This window comes from Triticum dicoccoides, chromosome 6A, assembly GCF_002162155.2.
Source record: "Triticum dicoccoides isolate Atlit2015 ecotype Zavitan chromosome 6A, WEW_v2.0, whole genome shotgun sequence".
NCBI lineage: Eukaryota > Viridiplantae > Streptophyta > Magnoliopsida > Poales > Poaceae > Triticum > Triticum dicoccoides.
The window spans coordinates 536,378,813-536,394,546 of NC_041390.1; positions in this window are offsets into that span (position 1 = coordinate 536,378,813).

Here is a 15,734-nt window from a genome sequence, read left to right on the forward strand (position 1 = left end):
GCGGACGGCCTCGCGGGCGGGAGGCGGCGAGGATCATCGGGCGGGCGGGCGTCGCAGATCGGGCACGGGGGCGGCGGAGCGGGCCGGGCGGGCCTTAGATGGGCTCCGCGGGCCACGACGATGCGCGGTGGCCGACAGGCCACGTGGCAGCGGCGGATTCGACGGGGGCGGCGGCACGGACACGTCCGGCTCGGGATGGACATGTCCGGCGGCGGGAGGTGGAAGAAGACTAGGGTTCATCCGTGAAATTTTGGAGGGGAGCACATATTTATAGGAAGGAGGAGGTAGAATTGTCCAAATGGAGTGTAGTTTTCGACCACGCGATCGTGATCCAATGGTGGAGGACATGGGAGGGGTTTGGATGGGTTATTGGGCTGTTTTGGAGGGGGTGTTGGGCTGCAACACACACGAGGCCTTTACGGTTCCCCGGTTAACCGTTGGAGTATCAAACAGACTCCAAATGACACGAAATTTGACAGGCGGTCTACCGGTGGTGTACCAAGGCCACTTGGAAAATCTCGGTCCATTCCAAGAACGTTTAACACCCGCTCACGAAAAGAGGCAAGAGGGGTGCGCCCGTGCAAGTAGGAGTGTCCGATTGCAAAACGGACAACGGGGAAAATGCTCGAATGCATGAGACGAACACGTATGCAAATGCGATGCACATGATGACATGATATGAAATGCATGACATGAACAAAATGCAAAACAAAGACAAAAACCCAACCACGAAGGGAAAAACATATCGCATCTCCGGAAAAGGCAAGAGTTGGAGTTATGAATATGGAAAGTTGTATCTGGGGTGTTACACTATTTGACATGCTGAAACCAAGGGAGAGCTGCATGTGGGTCCTGAAAAACGGGTAGAGTTATCATTAACGGAATCACCTAAAAAGTCCCCCATATGTTTGCATTTCTCACCGTCTTGGTGTGTTTGTCTTTCAAGAGGACCGATGACCAGACCATCAGATGGTGCCTGTGGGATTGAGACCTAAAAAGGAAACAAGTAAAAGTGAAAGTATGTGTGTATCCAATGTCGGTTGAGCCGTACTATGGACCACAAGCTAGCTATGCCTCCGTCGATGCCCATGGGATTTTGAGTGCATAGTTATGTACGCACGGCACGAATGCCGCCACTTGATCAGAACTGAGACGGAGGCCGGATTGCTAGTCGAGCTCCTGACGAGCCGAGCTCTCCTGCTGTAGAGTAGTTCGGACCCTCTTAACGGTGTCTGTGGGCTCGACAGCCGAATTAAGGTTCTGCTTGAGAAGGCCGCTCTGTACTTCGGTTGCTAAGGCAGCTGCGTGCTCTTCTGTACGGAGGGAGCGTTCCGTATTTCCGTTGACTGTTATGACGCCGCGTGGACCGGGCATCTTGAGCTTGAGATAAACATAGTGTGGTACTGCGTTGAATCGAGAGAATGCAGTTTGTCCGAGCAGTGCGTGATAGCCGCTGCGGAAGGGGATGATATCGAAGATTAACTCCTCGCTTCGGAAGTTGTCCGGAGATCCGAAGACAACCTCTAGTGTGATTGAGCCCGTACAGCGGGCCTCTACACCTGGTATGACTCCTTTAAAGGTAGTCCTGGTGGGCTTGATCCGAGATGGGTTAGTGCCCATTTTTTGCGCTGTATCGTGATAGAGCAAATTGAGGCTGCTACCTCCGTCCATAAGGACGCGAGTCAGGTGGAACCCATCAATTATTGGGTCTAGGACTAGTGCGGCTGAGCCACCGTGACGGATACTAGTCGGATGATCCCGGCCATCAAAAGTGATCGGGCATGTCGACCATGGATTAAATATTGGGGCGACTAGCTCTATCGCGTAGACGTCCCTGGGTGAATGCTTGCGCTCCCTCTTGGGAATGTGGGTAGCGTATATCATGTTCACTGTTTTGACCAGAGGGGGAAACTTCTTTTGTCCCCCTATGTTCGGTTGCTGGGGCACTTCGTCATCATCCTCGCTTTGCGATCCCTTTTCCCTGTTCTCAGCGTTTAATTTGCCAGCCTGATTAAAAACCCAACAATCTCTATTTGTATGATTGGGTGGCTTGTCTGGGGTGCCATGAATCTGGCACGGACGATCAAGTACGCGGTCCAAGCTAGATGGGCCGGAATTATTCTTTTGGAACGGCTTCTTCCACTGACCGGACTTAGAGCCCCTGAATCCGACATTGACTATCGTGTCCTTGGTGTTATCACTATTGTTTCGACGCTTGTATTTGTCGCGTCGAGACTTGTCTTTGCTAGTTTCAGCTTCATGGGTGTCGGCGTCGCTTGCATTGTTTTTGCTACGGGTCAACCAACTGTCCTCGCCCGCACAAAAGCGGGTCATGAATGCCGTGAGGGCTGCCATGGATTTTGGCTTTTCTTGGCCGAGGTGGCGAGCGAGCCATTCGTCGCGGATGCTGTGTTTGAAGGCTGCTAGGGCTTCGGCATCCAGACAATCGACGATTTGGTCCATTTTAGTTAAGAACCTAGTCCAGAATTTCCTGGCAGACTCTCCGGGCTGTTGAACTATATGGCTTAAGTCATCAGCGTCCGGAGGTCGAACATATGTACCTTGGAAGTTATCGAGGAAGGCCTCTTCCAGGTCCTCCCAGCTGCCAATAGAATTTGCAGGCACACTGTTGAGCCAGTGCCGAGCTGTCCCCTTGAGTTTTAAAGGGAGGTATTTGATGGCGTGGAGGTCATCATCAAGGGCCATATGAATCTGGAGAATGAAGTCTTCGATCCACACCGCAGGGTCCATGGTTCCATCGTATGATTCTATATTCATGGGTTTGAACCCTTCTGGGAATTCATGATCCAGGACCTCATCAGTGAAGCAATGAGGGTGTGCGGCGCCTCTATATCGGGACGTATCGCGACTTAGCTCTGATGGAGTCTGTCTGCGGTTTTCAGCCCGCGCATGACTAAGTTTGTCATGTCTGAATTGGTGGCCGTCATCGCGTGTCGAGGCACGTCCTCGCGATCCGTAGATTGATCTAGTATGTCCTGCATTATTGTTCAGGTTTTGCCGGAGGTCATATGTATGACCGTGGGCTAATTTACCTCTGCCTGTGCATTAGGCGGTGCTGGCTGGTGTTCGGCGTGAGGAGCCGTTTTGTCCCGACCACGTGGTGGTCGGTCAGCCGCATTGTACGATGGAGGTATGTATTCTGGCACCTCCTCGTCAAACTGAGGTAGCAATTTGCGCTTTGGGTAGCTTTTGGTTGGGCACTTGAGGCCGTATTCTTCGGCTGCTAGGACGTCGGTCCATTTATCATTAAGCAGATCTTGGTCAGCTTGAAGCTGTTGTTGCTTCTTCAGGCTCCTTGCCGTGGCGATTAGCTGGCGCTTGAAGTGCTCCTGCTCCAGAGGTTCCTCAGGCATGATGAAATCATCGGTGCCGAGGCTCACCTCATCCTCGGAGAGCGGGAGATAACTTCCGTCCTCTGAGTCTTCGTGCATGGCCTACTTGCCAGGGCTAGCCCGCCCATCTTCCTGTTTATCTTGTTCATTAGCTATTTCAACAGGGTCTTCGTTGTCTTCGGCACCTTCTGGAGTATTATCTTCTACTGTGCCGGTGTTGTTGTCTTTACTACGGCGTGACTTAGAACGGCACCGCTGACGCCAGCGCTTGGATTGTATTTTGGAAGGTTTATCCTCGGCTGGATCTTCCTTGTCATCACCGTTGTTCTCCTTTGGTGCATCCACCATGTATACATCATACGAGGAAGTGGCCGTCCAGCCTCCGGTGAACGGCGGGTTCTGGGCCTCTTCTTCTCCGGCATCGTTGTCCATACCGTCGATGTACTCGGAGTCGTAATGAAGTGTGTCGGTCAGATCCTTGACAGTGGCGATGAAGTGGGTGGCGGGTGGGAAGCAAAATTCTCCACCATTAGCCCCTAGTTCGAACCGAATATAGTTCGGCTGTGAGTCCTCTGCCAAGGACAACTTCTTTAACGAGTTTAGCACATCGCCCAAAGGCGAGTGCTGGAAGACGTCTGCGGCGCTGAACTCGAAGATCGATAAACGATCAAGTTCGGGGTCCGCGGGCACATGTGGTTCGGAACTTACGGCCAGAGACGAGTCCGGAGTTCCGGTGATAAAGATGTCGTGAGAGGTTAAGTCTATGTGCGGCTCCAACGCCATGGAATATGTGGCCTCCGTGGTGGGGTTGATCCTCCCGTCCTTGGATGGCGCAGTCTGCTCTGGATCTAAGGCCAGAGCGGTTATAGGAGCGATCTCCTGGATGCGGTCTGATGACAGATTTAGGTCATGATCATCGGGTTGACTGGGGGTGGCAGCCGCGGTCTTGAATCCGGTGAAGATCAAGTCTCCACGTATGTCCGCAACGTAGTTCAAGCTCCCAAATCTGACCTGATGGCCAGGGCCGTAGCTTTCGATCTGCTCCAGATGGCCAAGCGAATTGGCCCGCAATGCGAAGCCGTCGAACACAAAGATTTGTCCGGGGAGGAAGGTTTCTCCTTGGACAGTGTCATTATTGACGATTGAAGGGGCCATCAAACCTTTTGGCGACAACACAGTGGAACTCTCAATGAAAGCACCAATGTCATTGTCAAACCCGGCAGATCTCGGGTAGGGGGTCCCGAACTGTGCGTCTAAGGTCGATGGTAACAGGAGGCAAGGGACACTATGTTTACCCAGGTTCGGGCCCTCTCTATGGAGGTAATACCCTACGTCCTGCTTGATTAATATTGATGAGTATGAGTATTACAAGAGTTGATCTACCTCGAGATCATAATGGCTAAACCCTAGAGGTCCAGCTTGTATGAGTATGATAATGAATCTCCTCTATCTGAACTAAGTCCTCCGGTTTATATATACACCGGAAGGATCTAGGGTTACACAAGGTCGGTTACAAAGAAGGGAATCTACATATCCGGTCGCCAAGCTTGCCTTCCACGCTAAGGAGAGTCCCATCCGGACATGGGTACAGTCTTCGGTCTTCGCATCTTCACAGCCCATTAGTCCGGCCCATGGCTAATAGGCCGGACGCCCGAGGACCCCTTAGTCCAGGACTCCCTCAGTAGGTGCTTACGCAATCCAACCTGGCGCACGCCGCTCAGTCGCATGACGTCTATTAAGCTTTGGCTGATGAATATGACGCAGAACGCCCATACTATGCCCACGTGATGGTTAGTGCTATCAGGCCAGAAGGCCCCTCAACTCAAATATCCAAATTGTAGTGGATTAGGAGCACGCGGTAACAAGTAGAGACTCACGAAAGATGTGACCCCGTCGACCCGTCTCGAGGACTTGCAGCAAGGGCTAATAATGCCCAGCCATGCCTCGTAATTATCTCGCGGACACCCTCCAGGTCAACCCGACTCCACATCACTCGCAATTAAGCTCGCGCGGGTACCCCTCAGGGCCGACCCGTCTTTAGTAACATGGTTCAGTGTAAAGTCATTGTAACCATAGTAGTCGTGTGTCTAACACCAAGGGAAACCCTGAGGAATCACCCTTGATGGAATTCCACCTGATGTTATCGTCAAGGTGAATGAAGGAGGCATCACCCTCGAGGTCCACTCTTGAGGAGTTGCACGACAATGTCGTTACCGGGAGTGGAGAAGGAGGAACCACCCTTGTCGGTGTCAAAACCAGCGGATCTCGGGTAGGGGGTCCCGAACTGTGCGTCTAGGCCGGATGGTAACAAGAGGCAAGGGACACGAAGTTTTACCCAGGTTCGGGCCCTCTCGATGGAGGTAAAACCCTACGTCCTGCTTGATTAATATTGATGATATGGGTAGTACAAGAGTAGATCTACCACGAGATCAAGGAGGCTAAACCCTAGAAGCTAGCCTATGGTATGATTGTTGATGTGTACGTTGTCCTACGGACTAAAACCCTCCGGTTTATATAGACACCGGAGAGGGTTAGGGTTACACAAAGTCGGTTACAATGGTAGGAGATCTTCATATCCGTATCGCCAAGCTTGCCTTCCATGCCAAGGAAAGTCCCTTCCGGACACGGGACGGAGTCTTCAATCTTGTATCTTCATAGTCCAAGAGTCCGGCTGAAGGTATAGTCCGGCTGTCGGAACACCCCCTAATCCAGGACTCCCTTAGTAGCCCCTGAACCAGGCTTCAATGATGACGAGTCCGACGCACAGATTGTCTTTGGCATTGCAAGGCGGGTTCTCCTCCAAGTACTTCATAGAAGATTTTGAACACGAAGATAGTGTCTGGCTCTGCAAAATAAGTTTCCACATATTGCCATGGAGAGAATAATATTTACACCAATCTAATCTGCTGACGTATTCCGTAGCGTGTCACACCACGGCCAAGCCTTTATCCGAGTCGTTTCATTATCCCACCTCAGCACGTCATGCGAGGCGGTTTCCTTGGCACGTCTTGTCAAAGCAGAGATCGTGTCCCCTTATCCCGGGATTTTCATCAATACGGGCGTGGTAACCCAACCGTTTCTAGGACTCCTAGATTATAGGCAAGTCCAAACGGGCACGGAGAGGACGCTTGATATTCACCCTCTTTATAAGGGGGACAAGGCTTTTATTTTTCCCTCCTGTGCTCAATCGAATCCTTCCCCCACCTCAAGCTCAAACGCCCGAAGTTCAGGTCAGGCGCCCCGAACCTTCAGTCATGTCCGGATCCAGCCTTCAAGGCCAATGGATGCCTTCCTCCGTCACGGAAGAAGACATCAAGAAGTTGAGGGAGGCCAGATATCTGACCGCCGAGATTTTGCATCGGCTACCTCCCCGAGGGCAGGCCGTCCCCACCCCCGAACCCAACGAGAACGTCGTGTTCGTTTCCCACTTCCTCTGAGGTCTAGGCCTTGCCCTGGATCCTTTCATCAGGGGTTTGATGTTTTACTACGGGCTAGATTTTCATGATCTTGCTCTGGACTCCTTTCTTCATATCACGACATTTATTGTCGTGTGTGAGGCCTTCCTCCGGGTCACCCCCCACTTTGGCCCATGGCTCAAGACCTTTGAAGTGAAGCCGAAGCTGGTCGAGGGGCAACATGCAGCGTGTGGAGGTGCCTCAATACGCAAGATGACGGGAGCTCCGTGGCCCAAATGTTCCATCCCAGAGGTGTCTGAATTGTGGCAACAGGAGTGGTTCTACATCACGGCTCCTAGAAGTGCCAAGTGGGCGACCCCCCCTGTGTTCCGCTCGGCCCCCCCACCACAGCTGATGTCGTGCATCAGCAGAGGTCTGAGCTGGGGTCCAGTCAAGGACGTGCCTATACTGCAAGGCCGCATTCGAGATCTCTTCAATGGAGATTTCAGTTTGGTTGTGGTGATACAGGTTATGCTGGTTCATCAAGTCCAGCCTTGCAAACGCCGGCCTCTTCGCCTGTGGGAGTTTAATCCCGAGGGACCGCGTGCTATTCAAAATTTTCTCGGCCTGACGCACGAGGACATGTACAAGTCATTCTTCAGACCTTAGATGGAGTGTCCAGAAATCACCGATGACGTGGGTCTGAGTAGTAACCGCGCCGCCGAATAGGTAGGGCATCTTCCGGCTGAACATACTATCTCTACTTTGTTACGAAGTTATTTCTGAGAGTTTGTTTTTTGACCAGGACTGGCTAACAAAGGCGAAGTTGATTCGGTGTTCGGCCCCCCTCCCTGAGGGTTTGGAAAATCCGGTATTGGAAAAGATGCTCCAGACTGCACCTTGCCCGGAGCCCTTGAAGAAAGATACTGTGGAGGATAATGCAGGCGGACGCGGGCCCCCAACGCTGCCCATTCTAGCCGAGGGAGCGAGCGTCTCCATGAGGGAAGGCGACCAGAAGAGGAAAAGGACTGTGTCTGGGGATTCGGAAGCTGAAGCTTCCAAACGGGAGAAGAAGTCTCCCATAGGGGGTCCCACCTTGGGGGGCGCTATTGCTGCACAAAGTCCGCGGGGGGGATCAATTCTCCCACGAGTCGTAAGTGACCCGAAATACCTTTAATAGTATAGATATGCCATCTTTTTCTTCTGAGAAAATAACCACCGCATATATTTTGCAGTTCGGGCCTTAGCCCCTCTCAAATGAGCTCATCTTCGGGGGATCTTCTTCTAGAGATGATGGAGAGTGAAACGCATCCTCCGGACTCCTCTGCTCTAGAAGCGGGCGACCCTGAAGTGTCGTCGCGGAGGGCCTCTCCGAGTCTGGTGAGGCTAGAAGATAATCTCATTGACCCCCGAAGCTCCCAGTGTCCGGCTCCCGAAGGGAACAGACAAAAGAGTCCGGCCCCGTCTAGTGTGCGATCGGATGTTCTGAGGGAGTTGGTGGGGCGAGCGGCCATCTCAGATGAACACCGTGTGATGATGAATATGGTGTTGGAGAGAATATCGTCCGCCGAAAGCGGATTGCATGAAGCTTTTATGAGTCTACTGACAGGCTTTGAGGTACGTAAAAGAATGTATGATAATCCTGCACGTGCTAGGTGTGCCCTATGTAGATAGTAGCCCCTGAGACTCTGGTTGTCGTCGGAAACGATGATGAACAGAGGATCATATTCCCAGGAAATAACCATATTGCCTTTATGTGCAGGTGATGGAAGCTCCAGTGGCTAGCCGGACTAGCGAGTTTGCCCATTTAGAATGGCAGTTGGATGCGGCAGAAGCCGACATCGAGCTTGTTAACAACAGGCTTGACGAGGCACAGGGTAAGTGTCAATATCTGCTAAACGCCACATAGGAAGAGCAGCATGATGCCAGTATCTTAAATATGTTGTGACTGCAGATGGAGCTGCCACTGTTGAAGCCTTGCGGGCAGAACTTGCCTGAGCCAAGGAACAAGCGAGGTTAGGTAATGCGGCTGCTGTGAAGGCGGCCGAAGAGTTGCAAGCCGAGAGGGTCGCGCATGGCGAGACCCGAGACAAGGTGGCCAAGATGGCTATAGAGTTAAAAGTCACCGCCGACCGTTGCCGGGTTCTTGAAAAGGAAAACCAAGCGAAGGCATCGGACCTTGAGAAGGCTGCTGCGACGAAAAAGGATCTCCGCTCTGCTATGAGGGCAAAGAAGGAGGAGCTACGGGAAGCCAGGGATATTGTAGCTGGGAAATCCTTTATGTTGCGGAGGAAATTCGGAGATCCTCGGTATGCCCCTCTGGATCGGCTGTGGAGTTCGGAGGATGTGTATATGGATTTGGCGGCGAGCGCTGCCGATGCGGCCAAGTACTTCCAGGGTCAGACGGACCGGGGAGTAGACCAGTTGATTTGGAGGCAATTCCATTCTCCCGAGCGTCCACTTTCATTGACTGACCAATTAGCCGAGTGGGCCGAACTAAATAGGTTGTCCGGACTCTTTATGAGGTCTGTTGTGGATCAGCTATGGCCGGGAAGGCCAAAACCGAACAGCTATTTCAGCTTGGTGCAGCAGGTCCTTGATGTGGTGCCGCGTATTGATGCGATGAGGAGGTCGGCATGCATAGAGGGCGCACGGATGGCCTTTGCCCGTGTTAAGGCATATTGGGCGGAGATGGATGCTACCAATGTTGCAGCGCGAGATTCGGCTATAGGTCGAAAGGCTGCCGAGCACTACTTTGAAGAAGTTCTTGAGGGTGCCCGTTTGATAGAGACCCAGTGCTCAAAAAATATTATGTTTGTGTGATATGTAATCTCATTGTAAGCGAAATGCTTTTATAAATTTTTATAAGGCTATTTTTATACTTTTTCCTGAAAGTAATATGATGCCTCCTGGGCGGCCGTTTATGTATACATGTGTATAACCTGAAAGATTGCAGCCGTCGGCTTCAACCCTCATGCATATAATGCGGAGGTGCTCGCAAAAACACGCATTCACTCTTAACCCAACGTCTTGTTCCTATTAAGGAGGTGATAGCGGAGCGAGCGAGGCAACCGGACTATGATGCTTTAGCACTTTCACTTAGCCATAGGAGTTTGACAATGGGGCTACTAGATAGCCCCTGGTGGCTCCGCACTCTCCCGATCTCGGGGTGCGTACATGCCTGGCCGGAAAACGACCCTTCGTTAAGGCGGAGGAATTCTAACATTCCCACAGGTCGTCGAGTGGTTGACCAGTCTCACGCTATATCATCACAGTCAGTTTTTGCCTTTCTCTACTGAGGTGCTCGTCCGGATGAACCAGGGCACAATCACAGTAGTTCTCCTGGTGCTACCTTAGCCGGCAAGGCGGAACATAAGGCACCAAAACACAGGAGCCGGGCAAACCCAACATTTGACCAAAGACAATGATTCGAAGCTAACACTCCCTAAGGTATTCGGTCTTTGTGGTATAAACTGGGCCTAAATAGTGGCCTTTGTAAGAAGCCCCGTGTGTCCAGGTACGTGCATTGTTCTGGCATGGCCACATGCCAAGACGTCAGCATCCTTCTCAACGGTGGATATGTATCCACAAGAGACAGTAAAAAAGGTTTACGCAGGGTCTTAATCTAAAAAGAATCCTTGGAGCGGGTCCCTGTTGCACGTCTGCGCCTTTGTCTCCGTTGTGCCGTATCCTGGACGGGTGTCGCACGATGATCGTCTGTGAAAGAGAGGAAGTTAAGTGAAAAAGTTGTCGTGCAAAAGGATAGCTTTTAAAGAAACCATGTATAATTCAAGATGATAAGAAATTGCCACTTGTCTGCGCGCATTGAGCCCCTTGTATTGACAAATAGGGGTGTGACCACTTATTTCCGTATAAATAGCGGCGCCGGACTTGATTAGTTGTATCGAAGATCTTGACGACCTATTGGATGCTTTCGCTTGTCCGGGCGCCTTTAGTGTGCAGCGGCCAGGGCAGCCTCACTCTCTTCGGCGCGTAGAGATCGCTTGATATTTCCGTGCACTATAATGATGCTACATGGACCGGGCATCTTGAGTGTGAGGGAGGCATAGTGTGGTATTGCGGTAAAGCGAGCGAAAGCTTCGCGTCCAAGTAGTGCTTGATAGCCACCTTGAAACGGAGCGATGTGGAAAGTTAAATGCTCGCGACGAAAGTTATTGGGGGAGCCGAATGTAACTTGTAGTAGGAGGGAGACCGTACACTGAGCCCCTGGGCCTGGCGTTACTCCTTTAAAGGTAGTATTGCTATGGCGAATTTGTGTTGGGTCTAACCCCATCCCGCGGATTGTATCCTGATATATTAGGTTTAGGCTACTGTCGCCGTCCATCAAGACCCTTGTGAAGTGATATGCGCCAATTACTGGGTCTGATACCAGGGCAGCCCGTCCTGCGTGTCAGATACTTGCTGAGTAATCGCGATGGTCGAAAGTGATCGGTTGAGATGACAAGTGGCAGGACTTCGTGGTGACAGGCACTTGGGTATACTTTCCTGGGAGTGCCGCCTTGTTTTTCCCTTGATTACGTGTAACGCGTTTACTGTTTTGACTTCTGGTGGAAATTGCTTTCGTTCCCCCATGTCTTGCTTGGGGGGCTTGTCTTCGTCTTCACTTGGTGTATCCTCCCCCTTGTGTATGGCGTTGAGCTTGCCGGACTGCTTGAAGACCCAACATTCTCTGTGGGTATGATTAGCAGGTTTACCAGGGGTACTATGAATCTGACATACTTGGTCCAGAATTTTATTGAGGCTGGACAATTCATCCCTGGTGCCTTTAGGGGGTGGCTTTTGTCCTAGCCGAGAGCTTTTGAATCCGGCATTTACTGCCGTGCCCTTCGTGCTGTCTTCTTTATTCTGGCATTTGTTATTGTTGTTGCGCTGTGATTTCCCGTTTCCATCTCTAACTTCAGATGTACTGGGGTCGCTGGTGCTGCATCTGGCTAGCCAGCTGTCCTCTCCCGCGCAAAAGCGGGTCATGAGGTTTGTTATTGCGGCCATCGTTCTCGGCTTATTTTGGCCGAGGTGTCTGGCGAGCCATTCGTCACGGACGCTATGCTTGAAAGCCGCTAAGGCTTCGGCGTCCGGACAGTCGACAATCTGGTTCTTTTTAGTAAGAAACATGTTCCAAAGCTTTTAGGCCGACTCTCCGGGCTGTTGAGTTATATGACTCAAATCGTCCGCATCCGGAGGTCGGACATAGGTCCCTTGAAAATTTGCCCGAAAGGCGTCTTTGAGCTCTTCCCAACTTCCAATGGAGCTTTCGGGGAGGCCTCTGAGCCAGTGACGGGCTGGCCCTTTGAGCTTGAGGGGTAGGTACTTGATGGCGTGGAGATCATCTCCTCGAGCCATATGGATATGAAGGATGTAGTCCTCAATCCAGACCCCAGGGTCTGTTGTTCCATCGTATGCCTCTATGTTTACGGGCTTGAATCCCTCTGGAAATTCGTGGTCCAGCACCTCATCGGTGAAACATAGGGGGTGTGCGGCACCCCTGTAGCTGGGTGTACCACGATGTTCGGATGTTTGTTGTGTTGCATTGTATGCTGGGGCGCGCTTGCGTGGTCCATAGATGGATCTTGTTGCACCGTTCTTTGGGTGCGAGCCCTCGCATTGGTTGCATGTTGTATGGTGAGCGGCATTGTATGCTGCTTTGTGTTGGTAGAGGGGTCGTCCATCCGACCAGCTGGCTGCTTTAATATTTGGTTGTGGGGGGTCTGAGGCCTCCTCATCGAATTCGGGTAGCAGCTTCCGCTTTGGGTAGCTTTTGTAGGGGCGATTATCGCCGTACCTTGCTGCTGTGTTGAGTATTTTACTCCATCTGATTTGGAGTGTGTCTTGCGCGGCCTTGAGCCTTTGCTTCATCTTTCTCAGACTCCTTGCGGTGGCAACAAGCCTTTTACGAGCAGTCTGCTGCTCCGGGTGCCTGTCTGGCGTTATGTCGTCCGAGCCATGATCCTTGATAGGATTTGTTTGTTCGTTTTGATTATCCGGATTGCCATTGTCCGGCAGCGGTTCGCCGCCGCCCCCCTTCCTTGTCCAATTCGGACTAGAGGGGGAGGGGGCGTTGTCGGTGTCAAAACCGGCGAATCTCCGGTAGGGGGTCCCGAACTATGCGTCTAAGGTCGATGGTAACAGGAGACAGGGGACATGATGTTTTACCCGATTATGGCCCTCTCTATGGATGTAATACCCTATGTCCTGCTTGATTGATCTTGATGAATATGAGTATTACAAGAGTTGATCTACCACAAGATCGTAATGGCAAAAACCCTAGAGGCCTAGCTTGTATGGTTATGATAATGAGTCTCTCTCCCTCCAGACTAAGTCCTCCGGTTTATATAGACACTTGGAGGATCTAGGGTTACACAAGGTCGGTTACAAAGAAAGGAATCTACATATTTGGTCGCCAAGCTTGCCTTCCACTCCAAGGAGAGTCCTATCCGGACATGGGTGCAGTCTTCGGTCTTCGTATCTTCACAGCCCATCAGTCCGGCCCATGGCTAACAGGCTGGACACTCGAGGACCCCTTAGTCCAGGAGTCCCTCAGTAGCCCCTGAAACTGGCTTCAATGACAAGGTATCTGGCGTGTAGATCTGTCTTCGGCATTGCAAGGCGGGTTCCTCCTTCCAAACTCCAAGGTAGTCTTCGGATGTATTGAATGTGTCCGGACCTGTAACACCCACCACTCACAACCGTAGAGAGAATATAATATTCCACGAGACCAATCTGTTGAGAACTTTTTTACAACATGACATCACGTCTGCCTGGTCACTATATCGAACCGTTTTGTCTGCCATCCGCATTTCGAGATGTGATTTCCATTGGAACATCTTGTCAAACCAGAGATCGTGTCCCCTTATTGCGGGATCCTCATCAATACGGGCGTGGGTAACCCAACCGTGTCGTTTACACAGCCCTTGGGAGTATGCGAATTTTAAGGTGAGTAGGAAGGCTTTTGACATTTGTGGCCTTTATAAGGGGATAAGGATTCATCCTCATTCACCCACGCCTTCTCCTCCCTCTACCTATCCATTCTTGAGCTGCAGCGCCCAAGCTCTAGCTTCCCCCGCCGGAGAAAGCACTCCAACCATGTCCGGATCTGGAGCTGGAGGCAAGTGGAGGCCTCCTCTGTTAAGAAGAAAGACATCAAGGAGCTCCGAGAGGCCGGATATCTGGCCAAAGAGATCGTTCACTGTCTCCTGGCCAAGGGACAAATCATCCCTACCCCAAAGCCCCACGAGAGGGTTGTGTTTCTCACACATTTCGTCTGCGGGCTGGGATTCCCTCTCCACCCGTTTGTCCGCGGACTGATGTTTTACTACGGTCTGGACTTCCATGATCTATCCCCCAACTTTATCCTCAACATCTCAGCATTTATAGTCATTTGCGAGGCCTTTCTCTGTATCCCACCTCACTTCGGCCTATGGCTGAAGACCTTTAATGTAAAGCCGAAGGTGGTGAGAGGCCAACAAGCAGAGTGCGGAGGCGCCATGGTGGGCAAGATGCCCAATGTCACATGGCCCGAAGGCTCCTATGTGGAGACGGTGAAGGGGTGGCAGTCGGGGTGGTTCTACATCACCGAGCCGCGCAACACCAACTAGGTTGCGGCCCCCGAATTCCGATCCGGAGTTCCAATGCGGCTCACCTCCTGGCAAGAGAAGGGTCTAACCTGGGGTTCTTCGAACGAGCTAACTGAGCTCCAGACATGCGTCCAGAACATGCATGATAACCAAGAGAATCAAACTTGTCAGCGTGATCCAGGTTATGTTCATTCGCTGGATCCTTCCATGCCAACGCTGGAGTTGCTTTTTGTGGGAGTTCGATCCGGCCAAGCACCAGACGCTGCTAGAGCTCTTCGGCATGACTCATGAAGATATCTGGAAAGTGCTCTTCAAGGCCGGCGAGACACCACCGCCTAGGACTGAGTATCGCGTACTTAGCTTAAAACGACAGGCTAATTCGGTAAGTTATTTCATGTTTTCAAGGTATAGCCTTTACTGGCATATTTTGAGAAGGAGTCTAAGCCTTCCTATCAATTTTTTAGGCCTGGATCGACATAGCGAGGCAGATTAAATGTCCGGCTCCGCTGCCCGAAGACCAAGAAACCCCACTTCTGACGAAGATGCTGTTTCCGGCACCTTATGATGTGCCGGAGAAGAAGGCCAAGAAAACGGCCAAGGGGGCCCGGAGTGGCCTTCGCTGAAAAGGCGTTTCAGACTTGACGTTCGAAGACGAGGCTCACTCTTCGGCCGCCGAAGACGACGAGGAGGAGGAGGAAGAGAGTCACTCCCCCCTGGGGGGAGGAAGAAAAGGGGGGCCTCCCCAAATTTGGAGACGAAGGCGCCCAAGAGGGGGAAGGGCTCCCTTGCGGATAACTTCGGTGGGATGTCGATAGCAGTCCAGAGCGAATGTCCCGGACCAAGCCTCCGGCCACCTCGTAAGTACCAAAAACCTTATGCACGTCCAAATGTCTGGCCTTTCCATTTTCTAATATTAATATGTTTAAATTATGCCATCGCAGTCCGGCCTGCGACGGCTCCCCGCGATCCTCGACAGAGGGTTCGCTAGATTCAAAGGAGATGGCTAGCATGTCACCGCCGCCCGCATACTCTGTCTCGGCCAAGGGTGATGATGAGGTGGTGTCGCAAAGGACCTTCCCAGACCGGGGGGAGGTTCCGGAGATCGTCGGGGTGGCGCCCAAGGATGACTCCTCGGCTGCCGAACACATGGGGGAAAAAGCCCCCGTGGGGACTGGTGATGGGGGCCAAATTCCATTCGGCCCCCAGTCGGTTACCATTCCGGAGAACTACACAGCTCCGGAGTCCAGAGAACAGCCTTCCCCGAAAGGAGGAGGTGTGCCTGTTCCGCCGGTGACCTCTGTCCAACCAGAGGCACCGGATAATCTACTGGAAGCATTGTGAGGCGCTTCCATTGTGGATGAACACCGTGTCCTTATGGGTACGGTGATCGAGAA